Here is a 14,959-nt window from a genome sequence, read left to right on the forward strand (position 1 = left end):
CGGGCTGTCCTACGGTGTTACCCGGACCGTCCAAAGATGGTGGGCGGGTGGATCCGGTGAGGATGGTCAAGCAGGGGAGGGGGGGAGCGGCCCGCCGGTCGGGCGACCGGTCGGTAGTAGGAGGAAGCGATGAAGTGCTGCCGGCTAGCAGCCGAAGCTAGGCCGGAGCCGCGGAATGTCCTGAGCGGCCGACTGGCTGGCTGAAGGCGGCGTCCGGAGTAGGTGAGTGCCGATAGGAGGGGAGGGGGTCCCGGAGTATTGCTGGGGGGGAGCTGTGCTGCGGGGGAGCTGGGCCGGACCGTGGAGTGGCCTGTGTGGCCGGCCCGCTGGCAGAGAGTGGGGTCCGAATGGAGGTCAGTCGGTCGGTACAGACAGGGATGGGGAGGGGGTCCCGGTTACTGCTGCAGGGGGAGCTGGCCGGAGCCACAGAGTGTCCTGAGCGGCCGGCCTGCTGGCTGAACGCGGCATGCGGATATGGGTCGGTGAGCAGATGGGGGGAGGGGGGCTGGTGTGCTACTGCAAGGGGAGTCAAGGATGAGTCAAGGATCCCAGAGATGGGTGGCCGGAGCTGCTTCGCAAAGCCGCTGCAACAGAGGTCAGTTCTCCAGTGTCAGCACTCAGACTGATCATGTGACAGCTGTGCTATGTGGAGGGACTGTGAGGGCTTACAGTGTTGTGGCAACACCACCACCACCAAAGGCCCAATTTTTCTGCCCCTGTTCAACAGGTGCATGTAATTACAATTCTTGATACAATATTTCACAGCAGGGCCTGTTCCTGCGCCCACCAAGAGTAACTGTGAGGGCTTACAGTGTTGTGGCAACACCAACACCTAAGGCCTTAATTTCTGCAGAGTATATAGGGCAGGCCCCTACTTTCAAACATCCAACTTACAAAGGACTCCTACTTGCAAACGAAAGGAGACAACAGGAAGTGAGGTGAAATCTACCCCTAAGAAGAGAAATTCTCTCCTGTAAGAGTTAATATGGGAAAAATGTGTCTCCTCTTCACTGATGCTTTATCACCAATCCTTGTTTCACTAAAAAACCCACATTTTCAAAAAAACATTTGTCATTGGGACAGAAAGTGAGGTGAAATCTTCTGAAGAGGTGCACAGACAGCAAAACAAATGTCACAGGGGTGCTAACCCTTCCCTATGTTTCCAAAAAGCTTAAAAATAGATTTTTTTGGCTGGAATTACACTTTAAAAATGTACCAGTTCAAAATTACAAACAGATTCTACTTAACAACAAACCTACAGTCCCTGTCTTGTTTGCTCCGCCTGTATACTGCTGTTCAGAGTATATAAGGCCTGGGGGCCCCACGCCTTTCCTTTTTTTAATTTGGGTGTGGGGTTCCCCTAAATATCCATACAAGACCCAAAGGACCTGGTAATGGACTGGGGGGTGGGGGGCACCCATGCCGTTTGTCTCACTGATTTTAATCCATATTGCAGGGACCCGGCATTACATTAAAGCCGCAAGCAATTTTAAATGACTTTTATTCCTTTAAAAATGTCATTTTGTGCAGGGACTGTTCTAAGCACGGGAAACACGCGCCACTTTACAGGCATACTATAGACACCCTCCCGGGTACGATATTTAAAGAAATATTTTCCTTTTTTTTTTTTTTCACTTTAAGCATCAATAAAATCACTGCTCCCAAAAAAACGTCCGTTTTTAAAACTTTTTTTTGCATTGAGGGCAGGACCCAGGTCCCCAAACCCTTTTTAGGACAATAACTTGTATATTAGCCTCTAAAATTAGCACTTTTGATTTAGAACGTTCGAATCTCATAGACTTTATTGGGGTTCTAAAGTTTGCGCGAACTTTCGGTCCGTTCGCAGGTTCTGGTGCGAACCGAACCGGAGGGGGTGTTTGGCTCATCCCTACTGGAGAGGATCTGCAAGGAGAAACGGCAGAGGATCCCCAAATCCAGGTGTGAAAAACTTGTTGCATCTTTCCCAAAAAGACTCATGGCTGTATTAGATCAAAAGGGTGCTTCTACTAAATACTGAGCAAAGGGTCTGAATACTTAGGACCATGTGATATTTCAGTTTTTCTTTTTTAATAAATCTGCAAAAATGTCAACAATTCTGTGTTTTTCTGTCAATATGGAGTGCTGTGTGTACATTAATGAGAAAAAAAAATGAACTTAAATGATTTTAGCAAATGGCTGCAATATAACAAAGAGTGAAAAATGTAAGGGGGTCTGAATACTTTTCGTCCCCACTGTTCTGGTCACGAATAAGGTCTCATGTATGTAAGTAACAGTTCATAGCACCTGGCCAAGATAGCATATCTGTCAAACAACATAGTTGAAGTTCCAAGATAAATACAAGATATATGGTGACCAGGTTGTCATTCCAAAAGTCTTTTGTAAGGACATAAAAGATTTAAGGAGTTTGTCAGAGTAGATGTCCGAAACATAGTGTATGCCATTTTCTTGCCACAATCGTAGCCTGAGGTTAGGTATGAGTAGAGAAAATATAGTTATTGGTAGTGGAATTCCAAATGGGGTGTCCCCTTTGGGGGCATTAGGCAGTATGTAATTGAAAGCCATTACTGAGGCAACAATAGTGGGGGAGAAAGAGGAATTCTGAAGTAAACAATCACTGAGACTATGACCCAGGACTTGAGATGCTTCAATGCTGTGCCAAAGGCATGGAGTGAAATATCACAATGGGATCTGATTTTTTTCAGCAAGATGCTCCATTACAATATTGAAAAGAAGGGGTCATAAGGGGCTTCCATGTTTCATGCCATTGCTAATCGTAAAAAGGTTTGGATAACATGGAAGAGCAATAAACTTGGGCTGAGGGACACGAGTACAGTGCCATTATTGCTGAAAAAATATGTCCATGGAAGCTAAATTTTTTCAAGACCATAGATAGGTATTGCCAATGCACTGAATGCCTTCTCTGCATCCAGAAATACAAGCAGAGAAGGCACTCCACTGATTTCTTCATGGTGGATAATATTCACCATCCTGTGTATATAGTCAGAGGTCTGGCACCCTTTCATGAAGTCCGACTGGTCAGGATGTATAAGAGTCGGGAGAAGGTCAATCAATCTGTTCACAATGACTTTGGCAATTTCATATCATGATTTAGTAGTGATATGGGGTGGAAATTTTGTGGTGCAGTGGATTCCTTCCCTGGCTTCAGTCATGTTATGATCATAGCTGTCAGCATTTCCAGTGGGAAGGAGGCCAAGGAAGTAGCTTCATTAAATAATCGGACCAGGTGCTCACCCAAGATAGATTTAAATTGCTTATAGTATTCCCCTACAAAGCCATCTGGACCTGGAAACTTATTGTTTGGGAGGGAGTCAATGGCTTTATTTATTTCTGAGTCTGTGAAGGGAACATTGAGGGCTTGTAGTTGAGTATGTGTTAAATTCGGGAGGTGCACCTGAATCTAAGAAATTTTGAATAATAATGTGGAAAGGTCAGGTTGTGCCAGGGAGGGGTCATCCTTTAAATTATAAAGGGTGCTATAAAATGTGCTGAACGTGTCCGCTATATCCTGCAGGTTTATTCATTTATCTTTGGTAACAGGATAATGAATAAAAGAGATATGAGATTTAATATGTTGCCCTTTAATTTGTTGGGCGAGAAGTTTCCCTGCTTTGTTCCCTGCTTTGTAGAAGTGCATTTTTAGGCATTTTTGGGGTTTGTCATAATTGTCTGAAAGGAGGGAGCTCCAGGCATAGCCTAAAGTAATTTGGTGTTAAGCTCAGAGTTTGGTTGCCGTTTGTTGGCGGAGTCAGTGTTTTAGACATCTTCTAGGAGCTTGTCAATGTGCTGCGTCCTCTGTCTCCTATCCCTTGCTCCCAATTGAATAAACACACCCCTCATAAAGGATTTGTGAGAAGCCAATAGCATATTAACATCAGTGACAGAATTTTCATTCACTGTGAAAAAATGTTAAAGGTTTTCATGTAGGACAGGTAAGTACTTAGGAGATTGCAAGATCTGGGTGCTCATTAGCCAGAGGTATGTGGGAGAGGAACCAGCGCTGTCCTCCATAGTGATGCACACTTGAGAGTGGTCAGATCATGTGGTAGGGAGAATAGTAAAGTCTGATACTTTTTGTAAGGTCCATTGGTCAGTAAAGAAGAGGTCTATGTGGGAATATGAGTTGTGGCATAGTGAGAAGAACATATAGTCCGTTCTACAATATGTTGACATCTCCTGACATTATATAGTTGGAGAGATGGAAGGAGACATCCTAGGGAGGATTTGTGAAGTCCAGATAAGGGTCAGGAGTAATGTTAAAGTCTCCACACCATATAGTTGCTCCCTGTTGCACAGTGCTGACTTTTTTGTGGAGTTTGCATAGAAAACACAGCTGGTGAGTATTAGGAGCATAGACTGTTACAATGGTGTATAAGACATCATTTATATAACAAAGTAGGGTAAGATATTTCCCCCTTTTATCTGCAATGCATTGCTGGAGTCAGAAAGGAATAGAGTTTTTGATGGCAACAAGGATCCCCTGTTTTTTGCTGGAGCATTAGCTGTGAAGACATTGGTGACGTTTTTTTGTGGGTGCAAGATGGCGGGTTTGATGCCTGGAAATGAGTCTCCTGTACACAAAGGATATCGCACTTGGATTGCCCTGCTTATTTCCACAGGGAAGATCATTTTGCAGGGTGATCAGGGCCTTTAGCGTTAAAAGTCAGAATCTTAATTGTCATGTTGGTAGGCGAACAGGCAAGAAAAAAAGTGGTTGAAGAAGGTTGCTGAAGAGTAGAGTGATCTGCGAGGAGAGTCCCTGCCAGGAGAGGTTTTCAATAAGATAACAACTGGTAGAGTGATAATACTGAATAGTGAGAAAAATCGCTCTATACTGGTAAAAAGCAACCAAACATGACAGAACAAAAAAAGAAGAGGCTTGGAGCCCTGTATTACTTCCCATACTAGTGACACCAATGGTGCCAAGGAAGAGAACAGTAAAACTGAGAGGTAAGGAGTTCTAAAGAGCTGAGTGCCCCCATTGGAGTCCCCATCGGTTGCGTTGGTGGATGCTGGTGCGAGCCCACAGCAAGTTTTTAAAGGGGCTGTAACTTACTGGTGCGTTGTGGTAGAGGCTGGTCCAGGCAGTCTGGTTCCTGTATATGCTCCATTGGTGTGGGAGTAGTGGGGTCATTGATGACCCCCCAGCTCTGAAGGTGCAGACCATCTTGAAGGGATGACACTATATGTTTAGCGCCATTATACATGATCGCCAGCTTAGCAGAATCTGCCCACTGGTATTGGTGGTTGCGCAAGGCTTTCGTTGGATATAGATGTGGTGGTTGCGCAAGGCTTTCATTGTGTTAAGCTGTCTCTGACGTTGCAGGGTGTGTTGGGATAGGTCTGCATAGATCTGTAGTTGTGTGTAAGAATCAGGTCTCAAGAGATCTTACTTTTTGCATGAGTTGATTCTTTTACGTGGAAAAAGTGGATGCGCAAAATCACATCCCTAGGTGCAGAATCTGGCAAGAAGGGAGGTTTAGGAAGCTGGTAAATGCGGTTAATGACCAATTAAATATGTTTCAGATCAGGCAGTAAGGCTTTGATAGGCTTTGATCATGCTGCGTACATAGGATGAGAGCTCATTGGCCTGCACTGTTTCTGGTATGCCAAGAATCTTAATATTATTGCGGAGTGATCTGTCCTCAATGTCAGCCAACTTGACCTTAATCCACTTATGATCTGCCACGTGGTCATCATGTGCATCAATAGGATCACTAACTGCGTTGGTCATTTCTCCCAAGTTGGTTTTAATATGGGAAACCCTGTTCCCTATGTTTTGGATACTGTGGTCAAATTTCTGCAGGGGGAGAACATGTCTGACTGGAGAGAGCTTCTGAGTGACATGAGCATTTCCTTAAGAATTTTGTCCACGACAGGCTGACCTTCTGTGCTATAGGGGACTATGGGGTCTGGCTGGGTCTGAGCTCTTCGGGCAGCATACATGTGACTCACCACTTGTGTATGTCAGTGTCTGGGGAGTCTAACCTCATTCTGGCCTTGGCTGGGGCTGCTGGCCATGGGAGTGCATGGAGCAGATGAGGGAAAGCCAGTCCTGCTGACAGAGGAGTCCTCAGATGCGGCCTGGGGGTTTGTTCCCAAGGGAGGCTGCATGTCCACGGACGAGGCGCGCCGACTTTGTGGCACCTCTGCGCTGGGAGGAACATGAAGGCTGCCAATTTCCATGGATGGCACTCCTTTTTGCACTTTGGGGATATGTCACCCCGGCAGAGAGGTGTGGAGGAGTGCTGCTAGGCGATGGGTGAGCCGTGGGGATGCTGACAGACGCCGAGACTCCAGACCGATCCGAGGAGCTGATGGATTATCCATTATCATCCATCCTGCCTGTGTGCTGGCCACAGCCCATTAAGGAGTTCTAATTGTGAAGTGGATAGAGTAGGGAGTCAAACTATGCATAAGAATGACTGAATATCAGATTGGATGAACTGGATCACTGCATGGATCAGTTTGCCATGGCGTTACAAATGCTCCTGAGTCGCACAGCTCAACCGGAATCTCCCACTCCAAATTAGCCTATGTTGCAGGCCGACCTTGATGCTGCTCTAGTCTCTCTGCAGGCACTCGTCTCAAGTATTACCTCTATAATATATATGTCTGGTTCTGCTCTGCTTCCCCAGCGATTTTTGGGGGCGATCCAGTCCAATGCAGAGGGTTTCTCCACCAGGTTGAGATATACTTTGAGATGCTGCCCCAGGCGTTTCCCACTAACAGAAGCAAAGTAGGTTTCATGATATATTTGCTTTCTGAGAGAGCCTTGGCCTGGGCAAACCCTCTATGGGAGATGCAAAAACATGTTGTCTTGAGTTACCCTGAGTTTGTGGCTTCGTTTAAAAGGGTATTTGATGTTCCCACACGCTCCGCTTCTGCTGCCAAGTGCCACGTGTCCATCGAACAGAGTATGAGAACTGTTGCCGACTACACCATACCCTGGCAGCAGAGGTTGCGTGGAACAATGAGACCCTCGTGGCTGCTTTTTCTCATGGTCTCTCATATACAATCAAGGATGAGATAGCAGCCCGAGATATACCCACTGAGCTTGAGAAGTTGATCACTTTTGCCATCCTCATTGACTCCAGACTCAGAGAAAGACACTCTTTCAAGGAAGCCTCCTGTACGTTTGTCTCATTGAGGGAGAGATTGTGCCTTTATTGTGGCCAGGCAGATCACTTTTTGAAGTCTTGTCCTACCCGTCCAGGGAACGCCCGAACCTTGAGGTCCTGTCACAGGCAGACCTTAGGTGGCATTGCTTCATCCCCAGTTATCCAAAAGGATAAGCCCCTGGTTTCGGTCACCCTTTCTTGGGCTGAGTCGTCCGTCGAGATGCAGGCTCCAATCAACTCTGGGGCTGCAGGCCAGTTCATTGATGCTGCCTTTGTATCGAAGCACTCGATTCTGCTGCAGCTGCGTTACACTCCACTTGCCATTGAGGCTCTTGACGAGAGACCTCTACAACCTGCTCATGTGACTCATGAGACGGTTTTGTTGTCCATGGCCGTAGGGGCTCTTCACCATGAGAAAATCCAATAACAAGTTATTTCCTCACCTAGGTTTCCACTGGTTATTGGTTATCCTTGGTTACAGAGGCACAACCCCTCTTTTGATTGGCTCCGTGCTGAGGTTAGCCAAGGTAGCCAAGGTCCTGTGTACCTCTTGACTCTCCTTCCTGCCGGAAGAGTTTTGCGATTTTAGCGAAGTCTTTGACAAAGGTCAAGCCGGTAGTTTGCCTCCACACCGGTCTTATGATTGCGCAATTGACATTCAACCTGGTGCCATAACCCCTCGGTTTACCCTTTGTCGGTCTTGGAGGATAAGGCCATGGAGGAGTATGTTGCAGACGTACTTTCACAAGGTTTCATCCGCAAATCCTCATCTCCTGCTGGTGCTGGTTTCTTCTTTGTAAAGAAGAAGAGCGGTGAACCGAGACCTTGTATTGAATATAGGGGTCTCAATTGTTTCACGATTAAGAATGCCTACCCAATTCTGTTGATTACAGAGTTATTTGACTGCCTCAAGGGAGCAACAGTTTTCATGAAGCTTGATTTGAGAGGGGCATACAATCTTGTGCGGATTAAGGAGGGCGATAAGTGGAAAACTGCGTTTAATACCAGAACAGGTCATTATGAGTACCTCGTAATGCCTTTTGGCCTTTGTAACGCCCTGGCAGTTTTCCAGGAATTTATTAACAATGTCCTCGAAGATTTGTTGCAGTTATGTGTGGTGGTTTATCTCGATGATATCCTCATATTTTCCAAGTCCCTGGAGAGCCACCACACAGATGTCTGTCATGTGCTTCAGAAACTAAGAGAAAACAATCTCTATTGTAAACTGGAGAAGTGCGAGTTCCATCGTGAACAGGTTAAATTCCTGGGCTATGTCATTTCCACTGGTTTTTCGATGGACCCAGAGAAACTTTCGCCAGTCCTACAGTGGCCCCGACCCGTGGGTTTATGTCCTCTGCAACGTTTCCTGGGCTTTGCCAACTACTATCAGAAGTTTATATGTAACTTCTCGTCTCTGGTCAAGTCCCTGACTGATATGACCAGAAAGGACGGTAACCCACAGAATTGGTGTCCGAAGTCCATTAAGGCCTTTGAGAGTCTCAAGGCTGCCTTTGTTTCTGCTCCTGCGTTGGCCCATCCTGATCCTAGGTTACCTTTTATCCTTGAGGTTGATGCTTCTGAGACTGGTGTTGGCGCCCTACTGTCTCAACGTCCTACCTCTAAGAGCGCTATGCATCCTTGTGGTTACTTTTCCAAAAAATTGTCATCTGCGGAGTGCAATTACGAGATTGGTGATAGCGATCATTTTAGCCCTGAAAGAATAGATACATCTCCTCAAAGGTACCACTGTACCGGTTCTCATTCTTACTGACCGTAAGAATCTCACATTCTTGTCTGAGGCTAAATGCCTCTCTCCCAGAAGGGTGCGATGGGCTCTTTTCTTGTCAAGTTTCAATTACATTGTCTCATTCTTACCCAGTACTAAGAATGTAAAGGCTCCATGCTCCTCCTGAGAAACCTTGTGACCGCTGCTTTGTCCCAGAGAGTCTCCGTACTGCTGTGTGCTCCAGACTTACCATTCTCCCAAGGCAGCTGTCCACCCTGAGAAGAATCAACTAGTTTGTGCCATTTCCCAACAATTCTGGTGGCCTAGTCTACGTGCTGATATAACTGCCTTCGTAGCTGCCTGTTCCGTGTGTGCTCAGAGCAAGACTACATGACACCTTCCAGTGGGCCTCCTACAACCCATGTCCAATGGAGAGAGGCCCTGGATCCACCTGTCTATGGATTTCATTGTGGAGTTACCCAACTCCCAGAGCAACACAGTTATCCTTATGGTGGTTGACCGGTTTTCAAAGATGTGTCATTGTATTCCACTTAAAGTGGGAGTCCGGCGACCAATCTTTTTTTTTTTTAGGTCATTGAGACACTTTGCTAATCCCAAAATAATACTCACAGTTTGGGTGTAATATTTCTGCCTCTGTGTGTTTTCGTACTGAAGAATAACTTTAAAAATGTGATGCTGGCTGTTTCCATCTTGCTTGTGGGCATGTGAAGCCCACAAGCATTGATTTCCTGGATGCAGTGAATGCTGTTCATTCATAGCTTATTCACAAGCATGATCATTGTTCCCGCACTGAATCTTGGGAAGCCTGACACTAAGCTCCCAGGAGACAGTGCGGCGCCGGGGAAAGGCAATAAACACGCCTACTCCCATGGGAGGAGAGACAGGAAGTGCCACAATAAAGTACAATATAAAGGTAATTACAGCAATAAAAAAAAATTTCGTGCGGCATTTGAACATCTATGCAATTAACTGAAGGGGGTAAGATTAAGTTAAAAATTTGAGTGGAACCCCGCTTTAAGAAGTTGCCCACTTCTAAGGAACTGGCTTCCATTTTTGCTCTGGCGAGCATTTTGTGCACAGTTGGGAATTCAGCTTGCTTTTTCCTCTGCGTATAACCCACAGTCTAATGACGAGCCAATCAGTCCTTAGAGCAACTGCTACATTGCTATATTTCTGACCATCATAACAACTGGTCAGACCTATTACCGTGGGCAGAGTTTGCTCACAACAGTGCCTTGAATTCTGCTTCCCGATTGTCCCCATTTATGGTGAATTTTGGTTTCCAACCTGCCATGTTGCCTGACTCGTTTGTTCCGCAGAGTATTCCTGCGTTAGAGGAGCAGCTCCGTGGTCTTCATACTAATGATAGGTACAGAATCCATGCTGACCACAGATGCCTGCCTGCGCCTTCCTACCAGGTTGGGGACAGGGTCTGGCTGTCATCTCGCAACCTCCGGCTTCGTGTTCCCTCACTGAAGTTCGCACCTCAGTTTATTGGGCCTTTCTGTATTCTTCGCAGGATTAACTCAGTGGCTTATGCATTCGACCTTCCTTCTAATATGCGTATTTCAAATGTATTTCATGTCTCCTTATTAAAACCTTTGGTCTGCAACCGCTTTACCACCTTGGTGCCACGTCCTCACCTTGTACAGGTTGAGAACCATGAGGAGTATGAAGTACAGTCCATTGTTGACTCCCGTAGGTTCCATGGGTACATACAGTACCTGGTGCACTGGAAAGGGTACGGTCTGAAGGAACGCTCTTGGGTCTCATCCTCAGACGTACATGACCCTGTCCTCCTCCGTGATTTCCATAGACGTTTTCCCCTCAAGCCTGGTGGTCCTCCGAGGGGGAGGAGTCGTTGAGGATGGGGTACTGTCAGGGCTGGGCTCAGCCCTTCCTTCTCTGAGCTCTCTCTACAGTTACTCAGCTGTTGATGATATCCTGCTTATCAGTCCTACCTACTTAAGCCGTCCAGTTCAGAGGAGCTCTGCCTTCACCTTGGTCAACATCACAGAAACGATCTCCTGCGATCCTGTTTAAGACTTGCTTTGCTGACATCCCTTCTGGCTCCAGATCCTGCTTGCTATTCCACTACATCGATCCCTGACTTCTGGCTTGGCTGACTATCCATTCCGGTTACCGAACTTTGGCTATGTTTTGACTACGTTTGTTCTTTTTACTTTTATTATTAAACAAGTGTGATTTAACTGTACTTCTGTCCCGGCCTGATTTAATGGTTTCTGACACGTGTACAGCAAAAATATCAACATGGCAGGATAGGGCCTCTTTCTATAGTGAGTAACGTTTTGTCAGGTGGTTGAGACTGCGGACAATGTGGGATAGCAGCTTAAGTCCCATGGAGCTTAGAGTCAAGGATGGTGAGGTGGCTGGCTATGGGATCAGGTTGCGTTTTTTTCTACAGGGTGGTGGCGCAGATGCTCACTTACCTCCATCAGTGGATCATCATCAGCAGGGTCTGAGGAGCCTCTGCGGGGCTGTGACTTTGCTGGGCTGCTGATGGATGGACTGAAAAAAACACATTGGCATTGTCCCCTGAAAGAGCACATGGCTGGAGCTTTTCCCTCGGGCTGCATCGCAGGTGATGCCACTAGAGGTCCAGAGATGGTCACCACCACCGGGTCTCCAACACCATTTTGCTGCAGTCCTGCCCACATCGTGGGGAAGAAAACTGATAATTACTGCAGAGGAGCCTGATTGCGGCGGCATCTCTGCATGCCACTGGTTTGAGTGGAAGGTAGGCTGCAGCAGGGTGGTTGTAGCAAAGCTGAAGTGAGTCTAGGAACGGCCATAGATGTAGAGTCTCTTGGAGCCGAGAGGAGCACTCAGATTATGTGGCCGTCTGCCGAGTGGTCACCACGCCCCCTCCCCTTGTTTTAATGTTTTTATTGAACTGATACACTTAGAGGGTGGCGTCTTCTGCTTTTTCATTTGTTTTAGTGCACAGAGACCATCCAATGCTCTGCTGGAAGAGCTGCAGCAATTGAACAAGTGGCTCTCCCAAATATGGACTCTTTTACCCTGGGACTTTATTATTCTCTATTTGCGCTATTGAGTTTTCTTTTCTTTATTCTTGCATTCAAGGAGCAAATTTCTTTATGAGTTGATATAACCCTATTTTAACCACAAAAGCTAGCCATGGACGGTTCGAATCGCAGCTGGTTCAGCAGGGACAGGCTGATATTCGAACCATATATGGGCAGGCTGATTGTACCCAAGTTAATTGATCGATCAACTTGGGTACAACCAGCCCATTGAATCTTTCAACAGTGGCTGTATCCACTAGCAATAATCTCTGTGGGAGGGATTCTTCCATCAACACTGACTGTGTTGATGAAGGAATTGGGCAAACTGTGCTTGCAGGAAAGAAAATTGCACCGTCTATGGGCGGCTTAAGAGTCCAACTAAACCTGTCGATTGAAGCCTAACTTTACCTTGCTGCCACTTTAAAATTGTTTGTTTGGACCAAGCTGGTCTGAACTACAGTGCCTTGAAAAAGTATTAATACCCCTTGAAATTTTACACATTTTGCCTTGTTACAACCAAAAACGTAAATGTATTGTATTGGGATTTTATGTGATAGACCAATACAAAGTGGCACATAATTGTGCAGTGGAAGGAAAATGATAAATGGTTTTCAAAATGTTTTACAAATAAATATGTGAAAAGTGTGGCGTGCATTTGTATTCAGCCCCCCTGAGTCAATACTTTATAAAACCAACTTTCGCTGCAATTACAGCTGCAAGTCTTTTTGGGGATGTCTGTACCAGATTTGCACATCTAGAGAGTGACAATTTTGCCCATTCTTCTTTGCAAAATAACTCAAGCTCTGTCCGATTGGATGGTGAGCATCTGTGAACAGTCTTGCCACAGAGTCTCAATTGTATTTAGGTCTGGACTTTGGGCCATTCTAACACGTGAATATGCTTTGATCTAAACCATTCCATTGTAGTTCTGGCTGTATGTTTAGGGTTGTTGGCCTGCTTGAAGGTGAGCCTCTGCCCCAGTCTCAAGTCTTTTGCAGACTCTAACAGGTCTTCTGACATCAGCCGGGGAGATCACATGGCCGCTTAGTCTCATGACCGACCTGAAGACAGCACCAAAACGGTATTTACAGCACTCGTTTTTCTAAAAGAAAGGTACAGTGTGCTCTGCCAGGATATGAAAGAGTATCTGGCAGTGAGCAAAAAATATTTTTATTTTTACTAGAAGTGGCGGGGGGGGGGGCATGGGCAGAGATGGAGACACAGACACGAGCTAACATGCAGGAAGGAGGGGGGTGAGGGAGGAGACAGGAGAGCAGAGGGGACAGCAGCATATAATGGAGGCCTGCAATTAGAGCACGGTGATCAGAGCTGCTGATTTTTGTGGTCTGTTTAGAGAGGGGATACGGGAAGTGCCAGATTCAGGGTTTTTTTTTTTACAGTTTAGAGGGGGGCAGATTACACAGCACAGGCACTGTGCTGTGTAATCTGCTTTACCAGAAAAATATATATTTTTTTTTGGGGGGGGGGGGTTAACAAACCCTTTAAGAAGAACCTGCTTACTGGATGGCAAGCAAAAAGGGCATGTGGCTATAGACCAGCCAAGGCCTTTAGCTTGCACAGACGATCTCTGACCGAGTATCACAGGATGTAGCTCTCCCAAACCCTGGCACCGTTATGAATCCCTGACTGTTACACTCAGCAAATGACCCAGAAAAAAAAGACTGACCATAGTGTAATACAGTCTATTTGATATAATTATAAAAAAGGCATTGCACTTACATTTGGTATGTTTAAAAGTTGCATACAAAAACAAAATACTCAAAACCTTAAATCCTGTACCTTTAAAGTACTGCATGGCGTCTCAAATTCCATATTTGCAAACTTCTGCATTTGTAATATAAACAAAAAACACAGTGGGTTACATGTATAGATCATGAATAATAGCATGGGTCACTGCAGAGTATGCAGTGTATGTTGGGTGCAGCAGTGCACATTCTTGTGCATGCATATATTTGCCAACATTATGGAAGTGCATGCAGAGTTTACTAGCAGTGGCATGCATGGTGGATGCAGTGTTGCTGCAATGGTGCATGCAGAGTTTGCTAGCAGTGGCGTGCATGATGAATGCAGTATTGCTGCAATGGTGCATGCTGAGTTTGCTAGAAGTGGCGTGCATTGTGGATGCTGTTTTGCTGCAATGGTGCATGCAGAGTTTGCATGTAGTAGGCAGTGGTGGTGTACAGGGTGGATGTTTTATACAGAGCTTGCAAGCGGAGAGCGTGCATGCAGTATGGAAATGATAGAGTTTACAAGGTGGATGTTTTATGCAGAGCTTGCAAATGAAAAGCATGCTGGAGTAGGCAGTGATGCTGTACAAATGTTTTATGCAGAGCTTGCAAGCAGAGAGCATGCTGGAGTAGACAGTGGTGGCAGTGGCGTAACTAGAAGCTTCAGGGCCCCAGTGGAAGAAACCATTAAAGGCCCCCCTGAACCCCAGCAGGGGTCCTTCCCTCCGAGTCAGGTGGTGGAAACTCCAGGGCCTAATCACAGGTACGACCTTTGTGATCCCTGTAGTTCCGCCACTGATATTAGTAGTTTTTCATTATTTTTTACCATTTTTCAGGAGCCCCGTTGAGGGGCTTTGATGAGATTTCAGAGGTCTAAACAGACTTATGATGTTCCACCTTTGAGACAAAGAGGAAGACTGAGGACACAGCCCCCAATCTCCTTCTCTGCAGCCTCAGCTACATAGAATGAAAGGACAGGAATAGCTCTGTACAGAGCTTCCTGTCCATTCATAAACTGAAGCATAGTAAACACAGTTTACTATATGACACAGTTATGAATGGACAGAGTCAGTGATCGGTACAGATCACTGACTCTCAATTCAGAAAAAGAAGGGGCCAGTAAATTACACATTTACCGGCCCATTTCCCACTCTCCGTCCTGACAGATCCCCAGCAGCAGCCAGCAGGAGAGGGGATGGGGGAACCTGTCAGTTGACAAAAAGGTCCGGTAAAGAGCACACAGGGGCTGGAGTGCACACCTTGCTGGTACTGCTGTAC

The 14,959-nt window shown here is 46.1% G+C and overlaps 1 long non-coding RNA gene across 1 annotated transcript in view; it reads right to left on the reverse strand.

Moving 5' to 3' along the window:
* LOC141112320 (uncharacterized) overlaps positions 1-14,959 on the reverse strand; it is a 93,087-nt gene that overhangs the window by 22,337 nt on the left and 55,791 nt on the right. Inside the window, exon 3 of the long non-coding RNA XR_012236567.1 lies at positions 13,734-13,778. This is a non-coding gene — a long non-coding RNA (uncharacterized lncRNA). The remainder of the gene's footprint in view (positions 1-13,733; positions 13,779-14,959) is intronic.

Source organism: Aquarana catesbeiana, linkage group LG11 (assembly GCF_042186555.1).
Source record: "Aquarana catesbeiana isolate 2022-GZ linkage group LG11, ASM4218655v1, whole genome shotgun sequence".
Classification (NCBI taxonomy): domain Eukaryota; kingdom Metazoa; phylum Chordata; class Amphibia; order Anura; family Ranidae; genus Aquarana; species Aquarana catesbeiana.